This window comes from Orycteropus afer, unplaced genomic scaffold (assembly GCF_000298275.1).
Source record: "Orycteropus afer afer isolate SDZICR_OR568_19922 unplaced genomic scaffold, OryAfe1.0 scaffold00225, whole genome shotgun sequence".
In the NCBI taxonomy this organism is placed as follows: Eukaryota; Metazoa; Chordata; class Mammalia; order Tubulidentata; family Orycteropodidae; genus Orycteropus; species Orycteropus afer.
The window spans coordinates 77631-99022 of record NW_006921812.1 but is presented as its reverse complement, the minus strand read 5'-3'; positions in this window follow the sequence as shown (position 1 = coordinate 99022).

Below are 21392 nucleotides of genomic sequence, written 5' to 3'. Positions count from 1 at the left end.
GGAGGGGAGTGAAGACTGTTAGATAGGTAGAGATAAGTATTGATTTGGGTGAAGAGAAGGGCAATGTACCAAATGTGAGTGATCAACATGATGGCATTGAGGAAGAGGAAGACATAGAGAGGTACATGGGAGGTACAGACAACAAAGATGAACCCTTTTGCACATACAGTACTGCAGTTTCAGTGAAGGCAACATGGGTATATGGGTGGATAGATGAGTGGGTAAACTGAACTATTAGATATGTGTATGAAGTATGAAGTGTACCCAACACCATGTAAAGGGTTGGCAGACAATGGTCCTATAAGTGTATTTGTATGATTTGAATTCCCAGGTGTGTAGTAGAGCTGACAAGGGACAAATCTGTAGTCACTTCTTGGTCACAGCCAGCTACCCAGAGGGACCAAGTAGTTGAACCTGTGGGTTCGGGGCCATAGTCACAGGGGACATCAAGCTCAATTGGCATAAAATACTACACAAAACATTGTTCCACCTCCTACTTTGGTGAGTTGTGTTGGGATCTTAAAAGCCTACAAGCAGCCATCTAGATGCAATGATGGGTGTCTCCTTGTCCATTGCAAAGAACAATGAAGAAAACCAAAGAATTATGGAAAGAATTAGTCCTAGCAACTGGTACACCATGCGATCCGCAACCTATATGAATATGAGACCAGAAGAACTTGATGGTGCCTGGCTACTAATGTCAACCACTGGGAGGGAGATCTATATAGGAGACCCTGGATAGAGAGGGAGAGCAATGTGGAACAAAACTCAAAAGCATTTGGAAAAAAAGAAGGGGGGGACCAGGTTTGCTAGTCTGATGGAACCTGGTGGAACCACTGAGACTATGGCTTCTAGCTGCCCTTCAGGTCTAGATTTGAACCCACACCTGTGGCTTTTAGCCAAGCAAAAGACAGGCATAGGAGTTGAACACTTACCAAAGGTAAATAAACTCCTTGGAGAGAGCAATCATCAGAAAAAGAAGGATGTTTATGCATGGAGAGACAGCTCAGGGGGCAGGGTGCATGGAGGGATGGACACAGGGAAAAGGTGACTGTTGGGAGGAAATGGGAGGGGAGCTGTTGCATTGTGGTGAATTGTGGTCAATGTCATGAGACAAAGTGTATGTGAACTGCTGTATGGAAAGTGAATTTTCTCTGTAAATTTTCACCCAAATTACAATAAAAAGAAAAAAAAAAAGAAGTGACTCAGTAGCAGTAGGTTTTTTGTTTGTTTGTTTGTTTTTATCATTACTTTGGGCTAAGTTTAATGACATTGGTGGCCTAGATTCATTCAGTGGGCTCAAGGAGCTATAAGCTTTATAGCTAGAAGAGACTCCAACAGTTTTCTCATGTGGTTGATGGTTGACTAAAATGTCAACTCAAGAGAGTACAATTAAAGATCAGATGACAAAAATGTGTTTTTATAGAGGAAAGAACCTGTGGGATTGGAGAGATAAGAATGTTGGAGTGACTTTATCAAGTCTCACTCATGTATGCTCACATCATGACTCCTAGTAAGGCCCAGAGGACACTGCCTCCACCAAGATATTGAAAGTGGGAAACAGTGATGCAGTGCAGCTATGAAAATATCTGTACTTGCTAAACTTTTTTATGTGGCTACAACAGTGAGATGCTCCTATATGAATAAGCTCTCTGATTTTATTAGGATATGATCCAAGAATGACAGTATTTAAATATCTGAGACAAAATTGGCAAGAGTACCTGGGGAAGTGCAGCCAGAATGCTCCTTGGAAGCAAGAATGGCCAGACTTCGTCTCACCTATTTTGGTCATGTTGTAAGAAGGGACCATTCCCTGGAGAAGGATGTCATGCTTGGTAGGGTGGAGGGTCGACGAAAGAGGGGGAGGCCTTCAAGGAGATGGATTGATACGGTGGCTGCGATGATGGGCTCAAGTATAGCAGGGATTGTGGGGCTGGTGCGGGATCGGGCAGTGTTTCGTTCTGCTGTGCATGGGGTCACTATGAGTTGGAAATGACTTGACGGCACTTAACAACAACAACAACCAAAATGGATAATATTGATGGAGTGATAACCAGAGTGTCCTTACCTACAGGCATGTATGACAATGGTTAAGCGATAATGCTTCACTCTACTGAAGTATTAATTGATTAAGTATCAAAAATTCTAGGTCTGGTAAATAAGACCTCTACTTTAGTTACCAAAATAGATGTTTTCAGGCTCTCACTGATGTACTAGACCTCCACCAGTTCACATATCTAGAGTCCCTTGGATGAAGTACCCTGAGAAGCAGACAAAAGAGTTTAGTGAAAATCATTTTCTCCACTTTCCCCAGAATGACTCTCAGCCATTTGCCAGGTTCATTGTGCACTAAGAGAAGGAAATATCCAGCCTTAGGAGGCATTATTGGACAGCTCTGAGATGACTATTTCCTGGGGACATGCATTTCATGTCCCCAGGAAATAGTCTTTGACTGCCAACCAGAAGGCTAGTGGTTCAAACCCACCAGCCATTCCTCAGAAGGAAGATTGGGCAATCTACTTCTGTAGTGATATCACCTTGGAAACCCAAGGAGTGGTTGCTATGAGTCAGATCTGACTCAACAGCAGTGAGCTTTAGTTTTTAGTGGCCAGGTGATAAATGGAGATTTAGCTGAAATGCATTAGAATTGGACCCAGTTGGTCTGTCTTTTTTGACTCTTCAAATGTAACATTAATCTATGTTTTCAGAGCTATGGTATTGTATTTTGTCTTGCTTTGTTTTATAATTTTGATCGGGATGGACAATTCCAAGAGCTTCTTAGTCATACCTATAATGTTCCAGGTGTCATCTCTTTGCTAGAGCAAATTAATATACCTATGCTCTATAGATGAGCAGATTTTGATCTGGCAAGTGCTCCCCTTGCTGCCAATTCTAATTATTAAAGATTTAATTATTAAATATTCTCATTCTAATGATTCTGTTCTAAAAGTCAAAGATCTAATTACTAAAGGTCACATGTCAAAAAGGAATGTTAATATTTTATTCTTGTTCTTCAGGAGTTTGTCAAATTTCAGATTATTTGTTATAATCTATTGCATAGAGAACTTGGTCATTGCACCATCTCATAGGAAATTACAGTGGCCCATTACATTGATGACATCCTGCTAATTGAAGCTTGTGAGTAAGAAGCAGAAGTACCCTACATAAGATGATAAGACACATGAATGCCAGAGGGAAGCGATAAACTCCATTAAAATTCAGAGATTGGTCATAATTTTACTTTTTTTTCTTTGTTTATATTGTTGTTGTTGAGAATATACCCAGCAGAACATACAACAATTCAATAATTTCTACATGTAAAATTTAGTGATACTGACTGCATTCTTCAAGTTGTGCAGCCATCCTCACCTTTCTTTTCCAGATTGTTTCTCTCATTAACATAAGATCACTGTTCACTAAATTTCCTAACTAATCTTTCAAGATACTTCATCAATTTGATTCCATATAGATAGTTCTTAAAAGAGCACAATATTCACACATTATTTACTCATTAAGCTATGTTATTCTTTGGTTTATCTATTAAGATCAGTTTCCTAAGCATTAGTGAGCTGAAACAGACTGGTATTGGTCATTTTGAACCACACAGTCATATGAACTTATGCTGGGAATGACAAATCAAAGAGGAATGGCATTGCATTCATTATCAAAAATGACATCTCCAGAACTATTTTGAAGTACAATGCTGTCAGTGATAGCATAATATCCATATGCCTAAAAGGAAGACCAGTTAATACTACTATTATTCAAATATATGCATCAACCACTAACGCCAAATATGAAAAAAATGAATATTTTTAACTTCTACAGTCTGAAATTGGCCAAACATACAATCAAGATGTGCTGATAATTACTGGGGATTGAAATGCAAAAGCTGGAAATGAAGAAGCATCAGAAGTTGGAAAATATGGGCTTGGTAATAGAAATGACAGTGGAGATCACATGATAGAATTTTGCAAGACCAACAAATTATTCATTGCAGATAGCTTTCTTTCAATAACAAATGGTGGCTATACACATGGACCTCACAAGATAGAATATATGGAATTCAGATTTGGCTACATCTGTGGAAAGAGGGATTAGAGAATCTCAATATCATGAGTCAAAAGAGGGGCAGGATCTGAATGTGGAACAAATGAAAGTAAATAAAATTAAAACAAATATATGAAAGCCAAAATATGATCTTGAACATATTCTCCCTCAATTTAGAGAGCATCTGAAGAATAGAATTGATGCAGTGAACACTAAAAACCAAAGACCAGATGAGTTGTGGGATGATACCAAGAAAATGAGGCCTTGGTGATAGAAATAACGCTGGACATAATATGATAGAATTTTGCAAGAATGACTTATTCATTGCAAGTACCTTTTTTCAACAACATAAGCAACAGATATACATGTGGACTTCACCAGATGGAATACACAGGAATCAGACTGACTACATCTGTGGCAAGAGGTGATGAAGAAGTTCAATATCTTCATCCAAACCAAGGCAAGGAGCTGACTGTGGAACAGACCATCAACTGATCACATGCAAGTTCAAATTGAAGCTGAAGAAAAGTAAAACAAGTCCAAGAGAGCCAAAATATGACTCTGATTATATCCTTTCTGAATTTAGAGACCATCTAAAGAATAGATTTGATGCATTGAAAACCAATGACTGAAAATGAGAGAAATTGTGGGGTGACATCAAGAACATCATCCATGAAGAAAGCAAGAGATCATTAAAAAGACAAGAAAGGAAGAAAAGACCAAAATGGATGTCAGACGAGACTGCAAAACTTGCTCTTGAGTGGAGAGTAGCTAAAGCAAATGGAAGAAATGAGAAAATAAAAGAACTGAACAGAATATTTCAAAGAGCAGCTCAAGAAGACAAAGTCAATTATTATAATGAACTGTGCAAAGACTTGGAGTTAGAAAAGCAAAAAGGAAGAACACCCTTGGCATTTCTTAAGCTGAAAGAACTGAGGAAAAAATTTAAACCTCGAGTTGCAGTATTGAAAGATTCTATAGGCAAAATATTAAATGATGCAGGAAACATCAACAGAAGATGGAAAGAATACATAGAGTCACTATACCAGAAAGCACTAGTTGATGTTCATCCATTTCAGGAGGTGTCATATGGTCAAGAACCAATGGTATTGAAGGAAGAAATCGAAGCTGCACTGAAGGAATTGGTAAAGAACAAGGTTCCAGGAATTGACAGAATACAGACAGATGCCAGACTGGAGGCACTCATTTGGCTATGCCAAGAGATTTGGAAGACAGCTACCTGGTCAACTGACTGGAAGAGATCTATGTTGAGAATGAATGGCCAGACTTCTTCATCTCACCTACTTTGGTCATGTCAGAAGGAACCATTTCCTGGAGAAGGATATCATGCTTGGTAAAGTTGAGGGTGAACAAAGAAGGGAAAGGTCCTCAGTGAGATAGATTGAAACAGTGGCTGCAATGATGATCTAAGTATAGCATGGATCAGAAGGCTGGTGGAGGACCAGGCAATGTTTCATTCTGCTGTGCATAGGGTCACTATGAGTCAGAGATGACTCGACATCGCCTAACAACAACAACAACAAGAACATCATACATGAAAAAAGCAAATGGTCATTAAAAAGACAGGAAAGCAAGAAAGACCAAAATGGAAGTCAGAGGAGACTCTGAAACTGGCTCTTGAATGTAGAGTAGCTAAAGCGAATAGAAGAAATGCTGAATAAAAGAACTGAACAGAAGATTTAACAGGCAGAGGAAGAAAACAAAGTAAAGTATTGTAATGAAATGTCTAGAGACCTAGAGTTAAAAAATCAAAAGAGAAGAACATGCTCAGCATTTCTCAAGCTGAAAAAAATTAAGAAAATTCAAGCCTTAAGTAGTAATACTGAAGGATTCTATGGGAAAAATATTGAATGATGCAGGAAGCATCAAAAAAAGATGGAAAGAATACACAGAGTTACTGTACAAAAAAGAATTAGTCAATGTTTATCTATTTCAGGAGGTGGTATTGAAGAAAGAAGTCAGTTGCACTGAAGGAGTCGATGAAAAACAAGGCTCAAGGAATTGACAGAATAGCCACTGAGATATTTAAACAAACGGATGACACACTGGGGACACTTACAAGTCTATGCCAAGTAATTTGGAAGACAGCTACCTGGACAACTAACTGGAAGACATCCATATTTGTACCCATTCAAAAGAAAGGTAATCCAACAGAATGTAGAAATTATCAAGCATTATCATTAATATCACATGCAAGTCAAATTTTTCTAAAGATAATTCAAAAATAGTTTCAGCAGTACATTGACAGGGAACTTCCAGGAATAAATGATAGATTCAGAAGAGGATGTATAATGAAGAATATCATTGCTGATGTCATATGGGTATTAGGTGAAAGCAAAGAATACCAAAAAGATGTCTACCTGTGTTTTACTGACTGTGCAAAGACATTTGACTGTGTGGATGATAAAAAAATATGGATTACATTGAGAAGAATGAGAATTCCAGAACACTTAATTGTGTTTATGAAGAACCTGTACATAGACGAGGAGTATGTCATTAGAACAGAACAAGGAGATAATGCATGGTTTAAAATCAGGAAGTGTATGTGTCATGGTTGTATTCTTTCACCATACTTATTCAATCTGTATGCTGAGCAAATAGTCTGAGAAGCTGGACTATATGATGAAGAATGTGGCATCAGGATTGGAGGAAGAACCATTAACAACCTGCAAAGTAGAGATGACACAACCCTGCTTGTGGAAAGTAAAGGTGACTTGAAGCATTTACTGATGAACATCAAAGACTACGTCTTCAGTATGGATTATACCTCAACATAAAGAAAATGAAGATCCTCATCACTGGACCAATAAGCAACATCATGGTAAATAAAGAAAATATTGAAGTTGTCAGGGATTTCATTTTACTTCGATCCACAGTCAACAAAAATGGAAGAATCAGTCAGGAATTCAGACATTGTATTTCACTGGAAAAATCTACTGCTAAAAAAAAGTGTTGAAGAGCAAAGATGTCTCTTTGGAAACTAATGTGTGCCTAACAGAAGCCATGGTATTTTCAATCACCTCAAATGCATGTGAAAGCTGACAATGAATAAAGAAGACTGAAAAAGAGTTGATGCCTTTGAATTGTGGTGTTGTCAAAGAATACTGAAAATACTGTTCCACTAGAAAAACAAACAAACCTATCCTGGAAGAAGTGCAGCTGGAATGTTCCATAGAAGTGAGAATGGCCAGACTCACCTACTTTGGTCGTTTCAGAAGGGACCATTCCCTGGAGAAGAATATCATGTTTGGTAAAGTAGGGGTCAGTGAAGAAGGGGAAGACCCTCAATGTGATGGATTATTGACTATGGTTACAATGATGGGCTCAAGAAAAGCAAGGATTGTGAGGATGGTGTAGGACAAGGCAGTGTTTCGTTCTGTTGCACATGTACTAACTATGCGTCAAAGACAACCTGATGGTATCTAACAACAACAACAACATTCTTTAGTTTTAAGAAGATTTCAGGAGATAATTTGTTTCAGGGACTCCAGAAAATCTGAAGTCCATGTGAATTTTAAATTATTTTATTCATTTTCCCCCTTTTGATCAGGATTATTTTGTAGAATCTTGTATCAAAATGTTCAGTAATGGTAGCTGGCACCCTCTAGTTTTTCAGTCTCATGGAAAAAGAGGCTGTTGTTCATGGCGTTAATTAGCCACAGATTACATTTTCTTCTCCTATTGCTAACTCTCCTTCTTTCACAGACTGTTCATTTTTCTGAAGTTCTAGGAGTCTAGTAAGGAGCCCTGGTCATTAAGTGATTAAGCACTTGACTGCTAACCAGAAGGTGAACAGTTCAAACCCACCAGCCATTCCACAGGAAAAATATGTGACAATCAGCTTCCCAATATTACAGCCTTGGAAACCTTATGGAACATTTCTACTCTGTCCTATAGAGTCACTATGAGTTGGAATCAACTCAACAGCAATAACTGGTATTGAGTAGTAATCTAGTAAAACTGAAGAGTACTCAGATATCTCCTTCATAGTGAAAGACCAGTTGTTTTGCCTCTCATTTCGATTTAGATAGAGTGCTTATTGGGCTTTCTTGGATTTTGAATGTAATATGCAATAACATATTGCTCTCAATCATTTTTATCAGTTTTGATATATACTTATGACAGGAAAAACAATGGTCCTCCAAAGACAGCCATGTTTTCTAAAACCTATATGTTAGTGTAGTGCCTAAAGCACTTGACTGCTAACCAGAAGGCTGGTGGTTCAAACCCACCAGCCACTCCTCAGAAGGAAAGTTGGGCAATCTACTTCTGTAGTGATATTGCCTTGGAAACCCAAGGAGGGGTCGCTATGAGTTGGGCCTGACTGGACAGCACATAACAACAACAGCAACAACATATGTTGCTTTACATGGAAAAAGAAACTTTGCAGATGTGTTTAAGTTAAGAACCTTGAGTGAAGATATTATTCTGAATTTTCTGTGTGGGCCCAATCTAATCACAGGGGTCCTTGAAAGAAGATAATCTTTCTCTACTGTCATAAGAGAGAGAAATGTGACTTCAAAGAATGGTCAGAGAGATACATACTGCTAGATTTGAAATAGAGGAACAGGGCCATGAGCCTAGGAATGTGTAGACTCTGGAAACTAGAAAAGGAAAAGAAACAAATTATCTTCTAGGCTTCCAGAAATGTATCTAGACAAAAAAAAAAAAAAAAACTTTCAAGTCAATTCCAACTCACAGCAACCCTATAGGACAGATTAGAACTGCCCATAGTTTTCAAGGCTGTATTTTTACCTAAGTAGACTGGCACATCTTTTTTACCCACAAGAAAGCTGGTTAGCCCAAACTGCTGAACTTTCAATTAACAGCCGAGTGCTTCAACCACTGTGCCACTCCATGCTGAAAACTTGAATTTAGCCCAATATTGTTCAGGTTGAACTTTGGACTTACATAAATAAATATAATAAATTTGTGGGGTTTCTTAGCCACTAAGTTTTTGGTAAGGAGCTCTGGTGGTGTAGTGCCTAAGACATTTGACTGCTAACCAGAGGCTGGTGATTCAAACCCACCAGCCACTCCTCCAAAGGAAGACTGGCCAATCTACTTCTGTAGAGATTTACCACCTTAGAAACCCAAAAGGGGTCACTATGAGTCAGAATGGACTCTACGGCAGTGAGTTTAGTTTTTGGTTTTGGTTTAAGTTTTTGGAACTTTGTTAAAGCAGCAATAAAAAACTAATACCAACCCAGGGGAAGAAAAGTTTTGAAGACAGTGCAAGTATATTGTAAAGGGCTTTGCTCCTTGAAACTTACAACCCTGAAGATTCAGCAGTGTTCTGAATGTTTACTATAGATAGATGTTCGTAGACCATCTGGGAAATCCTGATACTACTATCAGGACTCATAATGCAGAGTCTAAGAGGTTTGGAATGCAGCTAATCCTTAGACAAATAATGAATTCATATGCTGAAAAACTCTTCCTGGGATTGCTACTGGGCTCTGATAGAGACTGAATACCTGACCAGGAACACCAAGTGCATAGGGTCTCTATGAGTTGGATAAAATAAGGCAGTCGACTGATAACTAGAATGCTAGTGTTTCAAACCCACCAGTCACTCCTTGGAAAGAAGGTTGGGCAATCTAGTTCTGTATTTATACCACCTCAGAAACCCAAGGAGGGGTCACTATGAGTTGGGTCTGACTCTATGGCAGTGTGTGTAACAACAGGTCAGGCTTTAAGAATCCCTGAGAACATAAGTACATTTCATATTTATCTAGTTCAGTGTCTTCTGGCATCTACTCCTCCTGTATTGACACCTCTCTCTTAACCTCACCTCTTGGTAAGTTCCCTATGATTATGGACTAGCAAAAACTCTTCAGCCAAATTACCAATAGTCACCAAATAAACACTGCAGTGCCACTGAGTCAGTTCCTAATCATAGCAACCCAATACACAGCAGAATGAAACATTTCCAGGTCCTGTGTCATCTTCCTAATTGTTGCGACATTTGAGCCCATTGCTACAGCCCACTACATCAATCCATCTCATTGAAGGTCTTCCTCTTTTTCAATGACCTTCTACTTCACCAAGTATAATGTCCTTCTTCAGGGCCTGGCCCTTCCTGACAACATGTCCAAAGGGACATGAGACAAAGTCTCGTCATCCTCCCACCTAAAGAGCATTCAGTCTTCACTTCTTATGAGACAGATTTGTTTGTTCTTTTGGCACTTTGTTATATACTCAATATTCACTTTTAGAACCATAAGTCAAAGACATTAATTCTACTATGGCTTGCATCAGGCACATCTTTGTCCTCAAAGTTTCATCTTTGCTTTCTAATATTTTTAAAAAGTCTTTTGTAGTATATTTGCCCAGTGCATTACGTCCTTTGATTTTTTTTTTTTTTTTTTTCAGTATCTCTAAAGGAGGGGTCGCTATGAGTCAGGTTTGACTCGACGGCACATAACAACAACAACAACATTGGCTGAATGTTGAGCAATGAGGGTGAGGTCAGTTCTAGGGTATCTAAGGGTATCTAAGGGCCACAATTTTGGGAGGTTCCACTGGTCTCCATCATACCAGTAAGCTTGGCTTTATTTATTATTTTGAGTTTTGTTCCACATTTTTCTCCACTCTATCTGCAACTTCTTACTGTGATCTGTTTCAGAGCACTCAGCAGTGGTAACCCACAAGCATCTAGTTCTTCTGGGCTCAGGGTCATGAAAGCTAGGCTTCATGTGGTCCATTAGTCCTTTGGACTAATTGTTTCCTTGGAGTTTTTATTTTCTTTACTCTTTTTTGCTTCTGGACAGGGAAAGACCAATAGTTGTACCTAAGAGGGGTTCTCACAAGCTCTTTAGAACCCAATCACTAGTCACCAAGGTTGGAGGTAGAACATTGTCTTTGTGGACAATAAATTACCGGTTGATCTTGATGTCCCCCAAGATTATGATCCTGAGTCCCTAGGCCCAATGTCTCATTCCCTCATGTTATTTGCTTATGGCTAAGAAGTTTTCATAACTTTTCCCCCTATATGCTCTACTATTTTCATGGATATATTTCTACCAGACATCAATAAATATGTAGAAATATCCTTTATCACATCTATGTATATTCCTGGGAATAGCCCTGTTCACTTTCTCACACCATTTCAGCTTGTTTGTCTATCTATATATCCACTTGTAGATTATTATTACTGTTATTACAGGACTGTGTATGTAATAGTATTTACCTTTTTTGCCTTTAAATCTTGTGCTCCTCCCAATGTCTTCCTTGGCCTTGATCATTTCATACCGACTTCCCCTTTATTGTATGTTGCCTTCCCCTTCACTTAAGTTAATACATGTCTACCTTCTAGGGAGTGATTTACTTTCCCTTCCCCTCCCATTCCTGGTAACCTTCAAAGAATGTTTCTTTCAGTGTGTAAACCTTTTCTTGACTTATTACAGTAGTAGCCTCATACAATATCTGTCCTTTCGTGATTGATTAATTTCACTTTGCATCATGTCCTCTAGGTTCATCTATGAGGTATTTCACATATTCATCATTATTCTTTAACAATGAGTAATATTCCATTGTGTGTATACACCATAGTTTCTTTATCCATTTATCCATTGATGAACATTTAAGTTGTTTCCATCTTTTTGCTGTTGTGAATAAAGCAGCCATGAACATGGGTGTGCATGTATCTGTTCATGTCACAGCTCTTATTTCCCTAGAATATATGCCTTGTAGTGGAATTGCTGGATCATGTGGTATTTCTATTTCCAAAATTTTAAGGAAGTGTTATACTGTTTTCCACAGTGATTATACCATTTTTCAGTTTTGCTAGCAGTGTATGAGGGTTCTAGTCTCTACACATCCTTACCAGCAATTGTTGTTTTCTGTTTTTTTGAACTTTACGATTAATGTTAGTGTGAGATAATATCTTGTTGTTTTAATTTGCATCTCTCTAAAGGCTAATGATTGTGAGCATTTCCTCATGTGTTTGTTGGTTGCCTGAGTGTCTTCTTTGCTGAAATGTCTGCTAATGATCTCTGACCATTTTTTAAATTATATTGTTTTTCTTTTTGTTGTTGAGTTGTCAACATTTTCTATAAAATGTAGAGATTATTTCCTTGTCTGTCATTTTTTTTCCCCCTCAATCTTTAAGTTCTCTTTTTTTTTCTTTTAGTGAAGTCTTTCAGTGCATATAAATGTTTACTTTTTAGGAAGTCCCAGTCATCTAGCTTTTCACTCTGTTCAAGTATTTTTAATTAGTGTATTTAGTCCATTAATTAAGTCTCTAAATTTGCCCCTAATTTTTCTTTGATGATCCTTATGGTTTTAAATTTTATAGTTAGGTCCTTGATCCATATTGAGTTAGTTTTTTATATATGGTGAGAGATATAGTTCCTGCTTCATTTTTCTGCAAATGGTTATCCAGTTTTGCCATTATCATTTGTTCAGAAGACTATCTTCCCCAATTTAATGGACTGTGGTCCTTTGTCAAAGATTAGCTGTTCATAGGTAGATTTCTTTCTGGTTTCTGAATTCTATTCATTCTATGTGCCTGACATGGTACGAATAACAGGCTGTTTTTTCTACCATGGCTGTACAATAGGTTTTGAGACTGGAGAGTGTAAAGCCTCCTACTTTGTTCTTCTTCTTTAGTAGTGCTTTGTTTATGTAAGGTCTCTCTTTTCCATATAAAGTTGTTGATAAATTTTTCCATTGCATTGAAGAATGATAATAGAATCTGAATCAGAATTGCATTATATCTTTAGGCCACATTGGGTAATTTTGATATTTTCACAATGTTAAGTCTTCTATCCATGAGCATATTCTTCCATTTATGTTGGTATCTATTGGATTCTTTTACCAGTGTTTTGAAGTTTTCTTTTTGTAGGTCTTTTTTATCTCTGGTTAGATGTTTTCCTAAATGCTTCATCTTTTAGATGGCTATTGTAAGAGTCATTATTTTCCTTATTTCCTTTTCAGAGTTATATTTGTAAATGTAGAGGTATCTGATTGATTTTTTATGCTGAGCTAGTACCCTGCCACTTTCCTGAATCCTTCTATTAGTTCTAGTAATTTTCTTGTTGAATCTATGGGATTTTCTGTATATAAAACTCAAAAAACTCATACCATTGAGTCAATTCTAACTCATAGCAACCCCTGTTGGGTTTCTAAGGCTGTGAATCTTTATGGAAATAGATTACCTCATCTTTCTTCTGCAGAGCAGCTGGTGGTTTCGAACCACTGACATTTAGTTTAGCTGCCAAATGCTAATATGATCTAAGTATAGGAGCATATCATCTTCAAACAGAAATAATTTTACTTCTTTGCCTATTTATGTTATGTTATGTGCCATCGAGTCGGACGCAACTCATAGTGACCCCTCTTTGGGTTTCCGAGGCGATATCACTACAGAAGTAGATTGCCCAACCTTCCTTCCGAGGAGTTTATTTCCTTTTCTTGCTTTATTGCTCTATCCAGAACTTCCAATATATATTGAATATGAGTGTTGATAAAGGTCATCCTTTACTTGTTCCTATTCTGAAGAAAAAATGTTGTAAGTCTTTTTCTGTTAAAAATGATTTTGGCTGTCGGTCTTGTGTATATGCCCTTAATTATATTGAGGAATTTCCCTTCTAATTCTATTTTTGCTGAGTGATTTTATCAAGATGGGTCTTGGCCTTTGTCAATTGCTTTTCTGCATTGATTGATATGATAATGTAGTTCTTTTCCTCTGTTTTATTCATGTAATGGATTATACTGATTTTTTTTTGTAATATTAAACCTTTGTTGCATATCTGAAATAAATCCTACTTAGTCATGAAGTATTATTTTTTTATATGTTCCTGGATTCTGTTGTCCAGGATTTTGTTGAGTATTTTTGCATTTAAATTTATGTGGGATATTGGTCTACAATGTTCCTTTTTAGTGGTTTCATTGCCTGGTTTTGATATCAGTGTTATGCTTGCTTCATAGAATGAGTTTGGGAGCATTTCTTCCTTTTCTATGTTCTGGAATACTTTGAGTGGAATTGGTATCACCTCTTCTCTGAATCATTGATAGAAATTGCTAGTGAAGCCATCTGATCCATATCAATTGATTTCTTTACTCCTGCTTCCATGGGTATTGATTGTGCATCCAAGTAAAATGAACTCCTTGACAACTTCAGTATTGTCTCCCTTTATCATGAGATTGTTTATTGTTGTCTAAATCACTCAGCCTCTTTCCTCAGTTTATGAAAAAAGAAAGTGTTCATAGTGAAAAAAAATATATATTAAATTACACCTAGGCTCAGAAATAACTGGTGACCTACTTCCAAAAGTCTTAGCCTTGAAAACCCTATGGGTTTGCACACAAAGGAATGCCCAGAATCCTAATCTACTTGATGACAACCAACAACAACAGGTTCAACAATATGATATTCCCTCAATAAGCCTTATCTGGTTACTCTATCTGTTGTGTTGTTAACCTGCCTATCATAGAGGTCACAGCTAAGTATCTTATGTATCCCATATCTTACTTGACTGCTAACCAGAAGGTTGGTGGTTCAAATACACCAGCCACTCCTCAGAAGGAACATTGGGCAATCTACTTCTGTAGAGATACTGCCTCAGAAACCCAAAAAGGGGTTGCTATGAGTTGGAGACAACTCGGTAGCACATAACAACAACAACAACAATTGGAGTAGCCAGCCATCTGGCAGCAGGTGAATTTAATGGAATTCTTACACTATTAAAGGCAAAATTTTGTCTTCGCTTTAATATACATTTACTCTGGATCCTGCAGTACTTCATCTAACAGCACCATTCATTGGCTTATTCATGATAATGCTATATTACCCAACATTGTTTCTGTCTAAGGAATGTGTTCTGCAAAGCAAAGAGACAAAAAGCATCCTTATTTTGCCATTTATCCCATTATGGAGAAGTTGTGGTTGTTGTTTTCGTTTTTAGGTGTCTTCGAGTCATTTGTGACATAACTACTCTGTGCACAACAGAATGAAACACTACCTGGTCCTGCACCATCCTCACTATAGTTGGTATGCTTTTAGCCCACTGTTGCAGCCAGTATGTCAAGCCACCTCATGGAAGATCTCTCCATTGTTTGCTGACCTTCTACTTTACCAAACATGACATCCTTCTTCAAGGATTGATCTCTCCTTTGACCAAAGTACAAGAGACAAAGTGTGGCCATTTTCTCCTGTGAGGATTATTCTGGCTGTCGTATTCTAAGAAAAATTTGTTCTTTTTCCTGTAGTCCATGGTACATTCAGTATTTTTCACCAACACCCAAATTCCAATGCTTCAATTCTTCTGTTGTCTTCCTTATTCATTGTTCAGCTTTCATATGCAAATGAACCAATTGAAAATGTCATGGCTTGGGTCAGGTGGACTTTAGTCAGCAAAGTGATTTCTATTTTTTAACACTTTAAAGAAGTTTTTCTATTTTTTTTTCCCTCAGAAGATTTGTCTAATGTAATGTGCCATTTGATTTAAATTGACTGTAGCTTCCACGAGTGTTATTGTGGATCCAAGTAAAATGAAATCTTTGAGAATATCAATCCTTTCACCATTTATCATAAGGTTGCTTATTGGTCCAGCCAGGAAAATTTTTGTTTTCTTTATGTTGAGGTGTAATCCATACTGAAGGCTATGAAGTCTTTGATCTTCATCAGTAAATGCTTCAAGTCTTCTTCACTTTCAGCAAGTAAGATTATGTTATTTGCATATTGCAAGTTGTTAACAAATCTTCCTTCAGTCTTGATGTCATGTTCTTTTTCATGTACTCCAACTACTATTTGATATTTGCTCAGCATACAGATTTAATAAATATTGTGAAAGAGTACAGCCCTGACACATACCTTCCCTGATCTTAAATCATTCAGTATCCCCTTGTTCTGTTTGAATGACTGCCTCTTCATCTATATACAGGTTCCTCATGAGTACAATGAAATATTCTGTAATTTCCATTCTTCACAATGTTATCCATAATTTGTTATGATTCACATAGTTAAATGCCTTTGTGTAGTCAACAAAACACAGGTAAACATCTTTCTGGTATTTTTAGCTTTCAGCCCAAATCCATCTGAAATCAGCAATTATATCCATCATTCCACATCTTTTTAATCCGGTTTCAGTTTCTAGCAGCTGCTGAACTGATTTAGAATTATTTTCAGAAAATGTCAGGTAATATTAATGATATTGTTTGATAATTTCTGCATTCTGTTGGATCACCTTGCTTTGGAATGGGCAGAAATATGGATCTCTTCCAGACAATTTGCCAGATTGTTTTCCTCCAAATTTCTTGGCATAAAAAAGTGAGAACATCCAGAGCTGCAGCCATTTGTTGAAACATCTCAGTAGGTATTTTGTCAATTCCTGGAGATTTGTTTATTGCCAAGGCCTTTAGGGCAGCTTGGACTTCTTCTTTCAATGTCATTGGTTCTTGATCATATACTACTTCCTGAAATTGTTGAATGTCTACCAATTACTTGGTACAGTAACTCTGTATATCCTTTTACCTTCTTTTGATGCTTCTTGCATTATTTAATATTTTGCCTATCCCACTTATAGCGACACCTCCTTGGGTTTCTGAGGCAGTTTCTCTACAGAAGTAGATGGCTCACTCTTCTTTCTGAGGAGTGGCTGGTGGGTTTGAACCACCAGCTTTCTGTTTAACAGTCAAATGCCTTAGACACTACACCATCAGAGCTCCCTTTTGCCCATAGAATCCTTGCAAACCAAGTTTTAATTTTTTCTTTAGTTGAAATGCCAGGCATGTTCTTACTTTTTTATTTTCTACCTTCAGATCTTAGGTCATTTCATTATAATACTTTGTCTTCTCTAGTTGCTCTTTAAAATCTTTTGTTCAGGTCTTTTATTTCATCATGTCTTCCATTTGCTTTAGCTACTCTCTGTTCAAAAGCAAGTTTCAGAGTCTGTTCTGACATCCATTTTGGTATTTTCTTCCTTTCTTCTCTTTTTAATGGCCTTTGGCTTTCTTTATGTATTATGGTCTTGATGGCATCTCACTGCTCATCCCATCTTCAATGATTGGTGTTCGGTGCATCAAATCTATTCTTCAGATGGTCTCTAAATCCAGGCAGATATACTCAAGGCTGTATTATGGCTCTCATGGACTTGTCTTAATTTTCTTCAGTTTCATCTTAAATTTGCATATGAGTAATTGATGACGTATTCCACAGTTGGTCCCTACCTCTGCTCTGGATAATGATATTGAGCTTCCCCATCATCTCTTTCCACAGATGTAGTTGATTTGATTCATGTGTGATGCAACCACTGAGGTCCACATGTATAGCTATCATTTATGATGTTAAAAAGGTATTTGCAAAGAACAGGTCATTGGTCTTGCAAAATTCTATCATGTTATCTTCAGTGTCATTTTTATCACCAGGGCCATATTTTCCATCTATTGATGCTTCTTCTTTGTTTCTTACTTTCACATTACAATCACCAATAATTATTAATGTATCTTCATTGCATGTTTCATCAATTTTAGACTGCAGAAGTTGGTAAAAATCTTCAATGTCTTCATGGTTTTAGTTATTTGTGCATAATTTGAACAATAGGTGTTAGTTGGTCTTTCTTGCAGGCATATGGTTATTATCCTATCACTGACAGCATTGTATGACAGGCTAGTTCTTGATATATGTTCTTTTTGATGATGAATGTGATGCCATTCTCCTTCAATTTGTCATTTCAAACATAGTAGATCATAAGATGGCCCAATGTAAAATGGCTGGTTTCAGTGCATTTCAGGTCACTAATGCTTAGGATATCAATCTTTATGTGTTCCACTTCATTTTTTACAACTTACAATTTTTTTTTTTAAGATTCATACTTTGTACATTCCATGTCCCAATTACTAATGGATGCTTGCAGCTATTTCTTTTCATTTTGAGTTGTGCCACCTCTCATGAATGTCCCCAAAGTTTTACTTCATTGATGTCATTGAGTTCTTTTCTACTTTGAGAATGCAGCTTTTCTGCAGTCATATTTTGAGTATCTTCTAACCAACCATATGGGCTCATTTTCTAGCATTACGTCAGTCAGTGTTTCACAGCTATTCATAAGAATTTCAGTGGCTAATTTTGGTGTAGTGCCTAAGGCATTTGACTGATAACCAGAAAGCTGGTGGTTCAAACCCACTAACCACTCCTCGGAAGGAAGATTGGGCAACTTACTTCTGTAGAGGTACCACCTTAGAAACCCAAGGAGGGGTCACTATGAGTCGGGTCCAACTTAACGGCAGTGAGTTTTGTTTTTGAGAATATTTTCAGCAGTGGGCCACCTTTTCCTAAGAACTAGTCTATCTTATTCTGGAAGCACCACTGAAACTTGTCCACCCTGGGTGACTCTGCTGATATTTGAAATACTGGTAGCATAACTTCCAGCATCACAGTAGCACACAAGCCACCACAGTATAACAAACTGACAGATGTAGCTTCCCTTAAAAATGTTGGAAGTCCTGCTAAAGACTCCATTGTAAGGTCAGGTGGGAGAAAATTTTGAATTTGAGATACTGTCTTGCAAGGTGCAAAATACATTTTGAACCTTGTTTTGATTCTGTAAAAAATTAATAGTGCTTTCTTCTTAACCTAGAATAACTGAATCTGGAAGCAAGGAATAGAAGAAGCTGAGATGTCTCTTATCACTATTAGCCCTAAAAATCCATGCAAATAATTTGTTCTATATTTTGAGAACTTTGGATGCTGGTATATTAATGGACCTAATTATCTAGAAAGATTCCTGAGTGGTGCACATGGTTCACACTCGAATAGTAGTCAAAAGGTGTTGGTTCAAACCCACCCAGAGGTTCCACCAAAGAGAGGCCTGGTGGCCTGCTTCTATAAAGATTACAACCCAGAAAACCCTTCACTGGCTTTTTCCTATTCATATAACATGGCACATCAGAATCACTAATCCTATATTTATGTCACAGTTCCATTGACTCATGGATGATAAATTTCTTCCTGCTTCAATTGCAAATTCTTAGGAAAGCAAATCTGATTGTGCCAACTGAAGTCAGATTCTAATCCTGATCAAATTATCCAGGGCCAGGATGACATGGATCAAGACCAGTGGCCAAAGAGAAAAAGACATCATTATTGTCCATGCAGACATTACAAAATAAGCTTTGATACCCAGGTGGTCATGTTCATTATCTCACTAAATCCTTAAGTCAAACCTACTGAGATGTTAACTAAACACTCCTTGTCCCTTGGGCTATAAATAAGATTGACTTTAAATCCCAATTACAAGCTCTATAGAAGTTCAGTTTTCCTCCCAAAGATGTCAGCATATTCCCAAGAGGCCTGTCTTCTCCATCTCCAGGGTTCTACTTCCATGTATGTATTTCTGCTCCATTCCACTCTACCTCAAATGCAAAACTCAGACACTTATTTAATTTTCATTAAAACAGAACAACAACACAACAAAATTATTCATACTAAATACTTGTTGTTGTTGTTGTTGTTAAGTGCCGTCGAGTCGTTTCTGACTCATAGCGACCCCATGCACAGCAGAATGAAACACTGCCCGATCCCGCACCAGCCCCACAATCCCTGCTATACTCGAGCCCATCATCGCAGCCACTGTATCAATCCATCTCGTTGAAGGCCTCCCCCTCTTTCGTCGACCCTCCACCCTACCAAGCATGACATCCTTCTCCAGGGAATGGTCCCTTCTTACAACATGACCAAAATAGGTGAGACGAAGTCTGGCCATTCTTGCTTCCAAGGATCATTCTGGCTGCACTTCCTCCAGGACAGATCTGTTAGTTCTTTTAGCAGTCCATGGTACTTTCAGCATTCTTCGCCAGCACCACAACTCAAAAGCATCAACTCTTCTTCGGTCTTCCCTATTCATTGTCCAGCTCTCACATGCATACAAGGTGATTGGAAATATCATGGCTTGTGTCAGGCGCACCTTAGTCCTCAAGGAGATATCCTTGCTCCTCAGCACTTGAAACAGTTCCTTTGCAGTTGACTTTCCCAATGCTACACGTCGTCTAATGTCCTGACTGCTGCTTCCGTTGGCATCGATTGTAGAACCAAGCAATGTGAATTCCTTGACAACCTCAATCTTCTCTCCATTGATTGTGATGCTGCTCATTGGTCCAGTTGTGAGGATTTTTGTTTTCTTTATGTTGAGATGTAATCCATACTGCAGACTGTATTCTTCAACCTTCATCAGTAGGTGCCTTAAGTCATCCTCACTTTCAGCAAGCAAAGTTGTATCGTCTGCATATCTCAGGTTGTTAATGATTCTTCCTCCAATCCTGATACCACGTTTTTCTTCATATAGTCCAGCTTCTCGGATTATTTGCTCAGCATATAGATTGAATAAGTGTGGAGAAAGAATACAACCCTGACGCACTCCCTTCTTGATTTTAAACCATGTAGTGTCCCCTTGTTCTGTTCGAATGACAGCCTCCTGGTCAAGGTACAGATTCCTCATGAGTACAATCAAGTGCTCAGGGATTCCCATTCTTCTCAATGTTATCCATAATTTGTCATGATCCACACAATCAAATGCCTTTGCATAGTCAATAAAACACAAGTAAACCTCTTTCTGGTATTCTTTGCCTTGAGCCAAGATCCATCTGACAACAGCTATGATATCCCTTATTCCACGTCCTCTTCTGAATCCGGCTTGAACCTCTAAATAGGATTATAGAAAAGGATCACATCACAGCTAAATTTTAACAAATCCTGCTGTAATCTTTCTCATCAGATTTTCAATATGTCATCACTGGCCCTTCAATTAATGCATTGCTGGCTTTTCTCTTATCAGTATCCATTCAAAAATCAGAAAATCAAAACCCATTCATCATATTCTCTTATGCTTTACAACTTAATTCTTTCTTAGCTCTATATTCCTAAAAATATTACCTATTAATTCAATGGATGTATCATGGTTCATTTTCCCCTTAAAACAGAAAGTCTGATTTTTAAAAGTCTATCAAATATTAATTGATTGATGATATGATAAATTTTTCCAAGATAAATTTTACTAAAATGATAAATTTTTACATACCTAAATGCTTGTGAGATTAGAATTATTATCCCTAGTTTAAAAATAATATGAAACCAAGCCATGATAATTCAAATATCACATTAAGAAGAGATGGGATTTTAACTCAACTATATTTTATTCCAGAGTCCTTGTGTGGTATAAATGGAGAACACACTTGGTTACTAACAGAAAGATTGGAGGTTTGAATCTACACCGAGGTATTTTAGAAAGCCCTGGTGATCTAATTCTGAAAAATCAGTCATTGAAAACCCTATGCCACACTGTCTTATTCTGACATGCATGGCATTGCCATATGTCAGAATCAGT